The sequence below is a fragment of the Pelecanus crispus genome, chromosome 8 (genome assembly GCF_030463565.1).
Source record: "Pelecanus crispus isolate bPelCri1 chromosome 8, bPelCri1.pri, whole genome shotgun sequence".
Classification (NCBI taxonomy): domain Eukaryota; kingdom Metazoa; phylum Chordata; class Aves; order Pelecaniformes; family Pelecanidae; genus Pelecanus; species Pelecanus crispus.
Window position 1 is genome coordinate 6,219,498 of NC_134650.1, and position 9,675 is coordinate 6,229,172.

Below are 9,675 nucleotides of genomic sequence, written 5' to 3' on the forward strand. Positions count from 1 at the left end.
ACATTCTCAGGCTTGTTGGTTTAATTCAAAGTAAAAACAATCTATGAATAGTCTGGTTGCTTCTATCAGGATGTGGCTAGATGGGTAGAGCATGAGCTGCGTGAACGAGTTCTGTAATGTCCCGAACTTCAGTTAGTTTAGCAACTGTAATATTAGGAAGCATTTAAACATCTAGAAATTGTTTTTTAGGAAGGCAAAGACTTTTGGATTTAGATACTGACATCTCTTGTCAAGCTCTCATTCAGATCCATAGCAGGGAATGCTGAAAGTGAGCTCATGTCCAAACTTCATTTAAAATAGCTAGCTTATCTCTTACTCCTAAGCTTTAGGCTAAGAAAGACAAGAATGTTTTGTGTGGTGACTTCATGTTTTCACCCACAAAACAACAGAAAAGTGCTAAGTATTCTGCATAAAGGAAAATGTGGTAAGGAACGTTGTGGTATACATGCCAGTATTTAGAATAGCTTATGAGTTGGACCGAGATAAGAAATTGTGCAGTAGTTAACTCTAAACAAGAATTAATGTTCCATGTATTGTGAAGAATCATAACTGAATTGTCAAATATGATTGTCTGGACACAACCGGTGGAGTGAGAGTTGGTATTGTATTAATGTTTTGGAGTGTAAGACCATTCTCATTAGCTTTCTGAAGATGTTTGTAGGTGAAGCTCTTAAGCCTTGGTCTTACTGCCTATCTGCATTTCTAAAACTTGAAGTTAAATGTTTTACGATGGAACTCTTCCTTTTAAAATTGATCTTTTAAGTTCCGTCTTATTTGTACAGTATATAATTACATAATGCAAGTAAATTCTTAAAGTAATTAGTGAACCTGACTGATCTTTTAATGTATTGGCATTTCAGAATACACTAAAATAGAAAATGCAAAAATGTGAATGTTGTATAGTACTCATTAGCTAGCCAAAGTGTTTCTAGGGATACCAGTTAAAGGTCAGCCTTTGCTTTGCAATTTGCTTTTGCATTAATGTTTGTTTTGTATACAGCAGCCTTTTACTATAGGCATAATTACATATAATTGCTGATAATTAAGAACTATTCTAATCATCTGGACTATGCCTATGCTACACTGAGAACACTTGGACATAGTATTTCTAATCATTAGATGTTGTGCAGGGTAAGGGGTGGGAATTTGAGTTCTTTATCCTGAGTCAGATAAAATAGATCTATCTTGTAGGTCTGTCTAGAAGATGGAGCAGTCAAGGGCCTCTGCGCTGAACTGTGCCTTTTGTATTCTGACCATTTTAGAGTTCTCTTTTGAACCCAAACTGGTCTTTACAGCAACTGAACATGGAAGTGAAAATTGCTTCTTTGCACTCGTGAAACTATGGTAAAAGAGTTTTTCATGCCTTCCAAGGTTTAGGGGGTGACATGTACACCATTAAAATACTGGGCTGCAGGTTGCTCGTCTGATAGGAAGCTGTGATTGCAAGTGGAGTGGCAGGGTGGCAGGAGGAGAAATAGAGGTTTGGAAACTGGCCTGCCCCTGCCACACGCTTTGTAACCAGCCAGTTTGCATTTCTATAAACAAGTAGTTAAGAAGGACAAAGAAACCTTAATTAAATCTGAAATACCTTCAGGTCAAAACTTAATAATATGGTCTTCTTAAAAATATGAATTGACTGATTTTTGGACTTAAAATTTAAAGCCTGATCTAGTTGGTGCTACATAGCTCTGTAGTCTAATCAAGTCTCCCTGATTTGAAAACAGCAGAGATATCCTTTGACATTTAATGCCCAGTTGATCTGAACCGGGATGCTTTGCTTAAGTTTCAGAAGGGTTATGCCTCATTTTAGTCCACTTCAGCTAGATTAAGGGTTTTGCAGATCTTTTGCAGCTTTATAGATTTTTTTTTTTTTTTAAAGAATATTAAAGCATTTGTCAACTTCTGGAGTTTTCTGTCGTAGAACTTATATATGCAAAATCAAATAACTCATCTGATTAGTCATGTTCCAGATACACATTAGTTCACGTGAGTGTACTGACTTAATCAGTATCTAGTATTTATTATTACATAGTTGTAATGCATGTTCATATCCCACTGCATTATCTAAGTCTGAAAAAAAGGAAGGGTAGCTTGTGGTTATGTATTGGCAGTCATGTAAAATTCTACTTTTAGAAGTCCTCAAAATATGATGAAGAAGCATTACTTCCCTGATGAAGCCGTTAAATCTTAATATGCTAGTGGCCACTAAAATGTAATCTTACCAAGTGAAAAAGCACTTGGAATTAATCAATTGACTTTGCATTGACTCAACAGCATTTTTATTTTTTTAATTTAGATTATTCCAACATTAAGCTATAAATTGAGCTAAAAGGATCTTGACACTTTCCCACACGTTACAGCTGAGCCTCCTGGGGTGGGGTGTGTTTCAGAAGTCATTCTTGTGCTGCTCCAGTTCTGCCTGTGCACACGGCTGTTACATGCCATCCCTCCCCACACTTGCTAAAAGGAAATTTTTAATTCACAGCATGTATGCTGAAAAATTCAGGTGTTACCCTTTAGCTAATTTCCCAATTGGATTCTTCCTAGTCTTATTTTTTCAATACTATATATTTACTGTAAAAAAAAAAATTACTTGAACAGCCTTTTTTAAATTAAATCCCAAGAGTGTTTGCACTAGTCAACAAATAATAGGTGTTTACACAGCAGACTTGATATTTACCTAAAAATAGCATACTAGTAGAAAAAAAAAAAAAAATCTGTTTTCTTGCAACACCGATTTTTTTTTTGTATATTTCAATAGAGCAATCTTGTTCACTCCTATGAAGTTAAATGTAGGGTTGTATTTCAGTAGATAGGCAAGTCCTCACATTTCTGTTTATTCAGCACCAAAATATTCGTAATTTTGGTTCTAGCATGCTTTAGTATGGATTCCCCTAATTTGAGGAAGCTTTAATTCTTTCAATTTTTTTTCTTTTAGGTGGTGGCTTCCACCTGCATTTCTGAACTTTGGTTTATCTACTTGCACGCTTGTTTATTGTAGCAAATATAACCAGAAGCTATGTTTCATAGCAGGATGCAAGTATTCTTCCATATTATGGTGTATACCTGCTAGTAGTTGGGAAATCCACAACTGTAGGTACATGTTAAGATTTGTTTTAAAAAACCCCAAAGTTTCAATTTAGTATGTTCTAAATAAGACATTGATAGAAATAAGACTGACATGAAATTTAGAAGGCTTTGTAGGAACAGTATCAGGCATACAGAAAAAAACATTTAATTCTCTAGTTTAAGTTTTATGTCTCTGGGGAGGGTGGTCCCAAAAAATTTAAAATAAGAATTTAGCTGGAGTACATTAAATTTACTTCACGTGACACTTGAGGTTTAGCGGGGATGCGTTGTGTACTTGCTTGCTTCCTTTCCTCGTCATAGTATCTCGCCTATGAATATTTTTTTCCATCATTTTTCAGTATTAAGATCACTGCCTAGTTTGTTGCCCATGCACGGTATAGACTGAGGATAAGTAACAGTCATTGACTCATCAGTTCAAGTGTGTAAATTCTGTAGGGACTGACCTTTATCGTAAGCCTGTGCAAGCTTCTGTGGCTTTTCTGTGAGAAGACGGATGTTGCACCTTGTCATCCCAGGTAGGGACAGTGCCTGTTTACACAGCATTGTTGCTTCATTTGCCTGTACTTTAAGCTGAAATGTAATTTAAGTTCCCATAGAAATTCGTAATTTGCCGAGTAAAATACCACCAGTGACAGGAAAGTGAAACCAGTAAGCTTGATTCATTTTGGAAAAGCACTTGTTTAAAGAATGGGTAGGGGGTCTTTGAGTGGGAATGAGCAAATCTTAAGTTTTATGGTAAAAACTGAAATACAACACTATGGAATTACCTTAAAGAATTTTTTCCAAAGCGTACTAGTTATCTTTTAGATGTGCTTCTGTTCTCTTTGAAGAGGGTCACTGTTTGGGGTTTAAAGCAGTAATTTCTGTTCATTCTACTCAGCAGTAGATTAACCCTTTAAATACAGGTTAACATTTCTTATTAGCCTGTACATTGCTAAAACTCCTACAACCTTAAGTTATCTAAAAAGCAGTGTACTTTGCCTTCAGTTAGGATTTCAGACTTTGTTCAGCGTTACTATTTAACTGATGCATGGGTGAGGGTAGTTAGAAGCAAGATTACGCTTCCTGCTGTGTGAGAAGGTATTTCAGGTAGGTATGGCCAGAAAAACAGTTATGATGTTGTCCTGATTTCAGTCCTGTAAACAGCTGTACTGCAAATCCACATATGCATTACTGCTATACAGGAAGAATAATACAGGAAGCTAGGCTTCCTCAATTCCCCCCCCCCCCAGCTTTTGGGCAGTTTAATTCTCTTAACCAGCTCCTTTTGTTAGCAGACAAAAGTCAGTGCTGATGCAAGGATGAAGTGGAAATACACAGTCCTGGGGAGGAAGGAGCTGCAGCAGGACCAGCTTAGTTCTGCTTCACATGTTGTAAAACCACAGTGCAAGTGGCTGGTGTGAGGGGGATCCTAAATTAACTTTGAATGCGAGACATAGCAGTCAATTTAAGAAACACTTATATTTACAGTGAAAGTCATTGGAACCCATTTTCAAATGAAACTTTGGATTGCATGGAAGAGAGTTTCAAGGTTAAAGGCACAAGGTTACAAATGAATGGTCTGGGATGAGCTTCCCGCATTAGGGTTTGGAGAAAGAAAGAAAAGTCTCCCATATGTCCTCTGACTTTCTTATGAAATCTTTGAGCAACTTAATAGTTTATAATTAAGAGGAAGTACTGTAGATTGCATTCTATCCTGCTATTTTTCAGCAGTGCAAAAATAATTTATTTGGTAATTAATACTGTACTGCATCAATACATGAAAAATTACTGAAGTGGTACTTCTGACCTTGTTAGATTTAGATTTGTATAGTTTATTCCCTGTTTTTAATTAAAGTAGCAAGAATTTTGAGTAATTCTGCACATGATCAGATGTGGTGCTGCTTTGTTTACCTCCCCCTCCTGGCTGTCTTCTGATCTACGTCAGCTTATTAGTGATAAGTATTATCAAGTGTGGGGGGAGGAGGAGTCAAAAGAAGTCATCAACATGCATCAAGAAGTTTCAGAAGCAGAGTTGTAAGGCTTCAGCATAGTGATCTTGAGGTATTTCTAAAGGTACTCACATATTTGTAAATGGAATTTGTAGGTGCTGCTTAGGAAGTATTGAAATGGTTATTTCAGAATAGCTGATGAGATCAGATAAAGTTGTACCTGAACATTAACCTATGCTGCTCTCACTTGTTCCTTGTTTTCTATGAATTTTTAGAGTTCAAGTATTCTTTGCGTAATTTAAGTTTTGATATGGAAGAAGCTGATTCTCTAGGAGAGTTTTTGTAGCCACCTTGATAGCTACATTTATAGTAAAGCTAATACTATAAAGGATTGACGGTACTTGGCCTACAGGGGTTGTCTAATACATTTAGTTTTGAAATAGAGTTAGTTCATCTGTGGTATTACAGAAAGCATTTCAGGAAATGAAGAACTACTGTAGTATTTTCTGTTGGTTTGGTTTTTTTTTTTTTAAAGCCCTTATTGCTTACTCTCAAAAACCTGCTCACCTACCTATTTTGGTTAAATCCTTCTCCCCACCATCTTCCAATTTCATAAAAAGTGGCAGAATGGAAGGACAGGAAAGAAGTCACCAGCTTTCCTGCCCTGTCATTCAAAGCAGTTTCTCCAGACAATCATCTCTATTTTAGAGGCATATTTAGAGGTAGCTTACGTAGTCATCTAGAGCATTAACTACTTCAGTCCAGCTTCTACATGCCTATAAGCCTAGGAGACTTACCATTTCAAAAGTCTTGTTGGGACATGGTCCGAACTCTCTTCATTCTTCCACAGCTAGCAGTGTAGCTAAGATGGCTTGGCCTTTAGGCAGCTCCTCCTTTTTGAAGCCTCTAGCTCCTCCTGACACCATACCCTTAATGGCACTGGTGCTGCGGCTATAAGTGCTCCTCAGGAGTGGAGCAGCAGCTGTTTCGTAGCGTAGCACACCCACTCGCATGGCTGCCGGTAATCATGCCGTCTCTTGCCCAGGACAGGTCTCTAAAACAACGCCTAGCCTGGCTGTTCATCACCTGACTGCACTCATTGCCTTGATCTGGAGAGACAGGCAGCAATCGCTACAGGTGCACCTCAACCTGTGAACATTTGGCTTCGTCTCCAGTGGTCCCTTCCCGAGTCAAGCCAGCGCTCCATCATCCATTTGTTGTATTGGCCAACTTTGTCAGCTCTTCTTCTGACAGGCTGCCCTCCCTTGACTTTACAACCTTCGGGTTTTCTCTTCTTCTGACCCTCATCATCCTTGCCCCGAACCTTTCCCTGAAGGGTCTTGTCTGGCGCTGCTCTCCTTGCCCTGTCCTACTGCCTTTCTCTTGGAGCCTCTGCGCAAACAGGGCTTAAAACTGCGTCGGCACTGAGGACTCGAGGTCTGATTCCCTGTGTCAGAGCCTTTGCGCTGTTGACCTCATCGGCCTCATTTAGCTCAGTTTCTTTGGGGTCAGGGTTGTTAATTCTGTGCTGGGACCGAGCGACCTGGGGCGGGAATGGGCAGCTGCGCTCCTCTTGAACTCTCAAGCTCTTCTGTTTTTACAGCTATTTAAATAACAGTTTTAATAACCTGGTACAAGATAGTAAACAACTCCATTTGCATTCAAACGTATTTAAATTTCCTCTTCATTAAATTTATGTAGTCTGGGGTGTGTTCCGGCCATCCAAGCCATACCTTCGTTTGTAAAGATTTTCTCCTTTATGAACTACCTTGCTGTATGCGATAACAACCTCATGTTCAGTGGTGCTTTCCACCGTCTGTGGTGGCGCAACTGAAAATTACAGGCGGTGTAAGCTCTTTTCAAAAAGATTGTCATGATGGTTTAAAGCCGCAGTTATCAATGGCTCCGAGGTTGTTCAACACCGTTTTATGGGTCTTACTAAAAATGGCTTTAGTCCGACAAAACTGTATCACTTAATCTGATGTTTAGCTCGGCTATTCCGTTTAACTGTAGCAGCTCAGCAGGCTCTAAATTTGGATTTGGGGAGGTGGGGAAAGGAGGAGAGACAGCGATTTGTAAGAGAGACTGATTTTCTTGAACTACTCCGTGCTGTCAAGTTGTGAAATGCAATCCAAGGTGTTGCGCTTGTGTTTTACGATGGCTGCGACCCAAATGTAGAGTTGCTGTCAGGTCCCGAGAAGTCTCGAACCCTTCGCGATGGCTGAAGACGCGCCCGCGCTCGGTGTGGCAGTGGCCGTGGTGTTCTGCGATGCTGTCGGTCAGCAGCAGCTCCTTCAGCCAGGAGTCTCAGTCTTGTCTTTGCTGCTTTTTTTGCTCCTGGTAATCCTAAAGAGCAGAGAATCGTCCTCTGTGACATACAGCAGTGAGAAGGGAAAACCATCAAGAGCAGGAACTTTAATGAGAGGGAGAGTAGTGCCGTGGCCGGACCAGGAGCGCAGGGTGACCAGGATCCAGTGTTAAAACCTCAAATTCTTAATCGCTAATTGTTTTAGCAGACATTAACACAACCCACGGAAAAAGTATGTCATCCTCGTGTGGTAGCGAGGAGCGATACGCTGCTGGTACCAGCAAGGCTGTTAATTAGTGCGTGTGATTGAACGTGCTCTGGGGAATGCTCGTGTTTCTGTACTGAATGAGATTTCTGTCTCTAGTATACCTGCTTAATTTCTTGAAAAATTAGAACCTATTTATTAATTCAGGGAGCTGCAGGAAGAGAAAGCATCAAATGACCGAGGAAGGTAAATGTTTCCTGACAAACTGGTGTGTTCCTGTGTGGTATTGGTCTTTGTGAATTTTATAGAATTATATATAGCAATTTCAGAAGAGATGCTCTATATGTTACTTTGCCATATATGATTGCTCTAGTTGTGTAGTTACTGCAGGGAGAAGTTACTCTTTTACCTTTCTGGTGGTTATAATCCAGCCTTATCTCCTTTAATTAGCTCAGTTTGAAGAAGAAAGTGTTACACTTGGTGATTCCAGTACCCTGGGTACTCAAGTGTCTTCATTCTTTAAGGAGCTCCACCCAGCTGCTATTTATAATCTCATCCTTTTACCCACAATTCACTTTGTATAGGGGAATTTCTTCTCACTGCAGAAATCTGGTTTTGACCAGTAGTGGGAGTGGGAAAGGGTAGGAGGAGTGTGAATTAGTAGAAGAGCTGTTGTATTAAAGTAAGCGTGTAGTGCCTAAAAGCATTATTTTAATTAAAATTCATAATTAGCTGGAGGTTTTAGGGGGGTTTCTGTTGTTTATTTAATGTGTGGAATAAGCATTTTCCACTAAATTCAATAAAGAGATAATAAGTCTGGTTGATAGTCTAATTTACTAAGTTATTCCTTCTTTATTCTCTATATAATTACAATACTTTTCAGATGTATTCACTTTGTCCAGGGATATGAAAAAATTAGAAAGCCTTAAAAGACCTGGTAGGTAGGTGCGCTCATGATTTTGACCAGTACAGCTTCTTCTTTATTGAGTGGTTTTGGGCAGTATTATAGTATTGCTGTAATCTATTTTGCTTAATAATTGAATAATATTGCTTGTAATGTATTTGTAAATGTGATTTGAGCAGCATTAATTTCTCTATTTCGTATAAGTAATTTTTCATTTGTTTTTTTGTGCCTTTCTGTATGTATTGGATGTGGTAGCTTAAGATGGTGACATCTTTGCCATAAAAGCTCTTGGATATATGTGAGGCAATGCAAAAGCCTTATTCTTATTTGTGATAAATGCAATTTATATTGGAAGTCCTATGTAACTTGAAAACATGGAGCTAATGTGTAAATTAATATAGTATTGATTTCTTTATTTAAAATCTGTGTAAGCTGGTTTCCCTCTTAAACTGACTAAACCCCCGATGTATTTCTCCTGGGACAGAGGAGCTAGCTTATGGTACAGGCGGAGTTATGGCACAGGGCTTTAGTATGGAGCCAGGATTGCTTTTTATTCCGCCCCTCCTCTTTGCAGTGAAACAGTAGAAGTATGTTGAGGTACAGGAAAGCTGGAAGGAGGGGTTTTTTGAGAGGAAGGAGGTTTTTTGGAGAAGAATTCTTGCCACTTCTCTCTCACAGTCCATGATTGGGTATGGTAAAAAGAGATAAGAAACTTAAAAATGTTTCTTGTAAAGTTATCGGGAATGATGTGAAAGAGTGAGAGTAATGGAGTTAAATTTCAGGATTAAACACCTGGCTGAAGAAAGTGGTAGAAATGTCTACCTCTGGTACAATATTTTCAGATTGAAAAGAGTAGGATGAGGGTTGGATTAAAAGCTATCATTTTGCAGACCTACAAAAGTTGAGGATCTTTTTGAAACCTTAATTCTTTTCTTGGATGATGAATTGTGTGAAAAGTTGCAAATTGCAGTAAACCTGGAACGGATAGATAGTCAAGGTTATTAGCAAATGTTTTCTTTATAGTTTGTATGAGGGAGAATCCAGTGGTGGTGATCATCACTTTTTGAAGTTTCATTGCTGAAGAATCAAGAGCCTGCAGTAGGATGGATTGATTTTGAAGAACACAGTGTGACATACCCATGAAAGGTGGCAGGACACAATGTTTATGTTGGTTTACAGATTTTGTTGAATTACTGAGTGGGAGGTTAGGCTGTTGTCTGCTATTCTAGGAGCACCA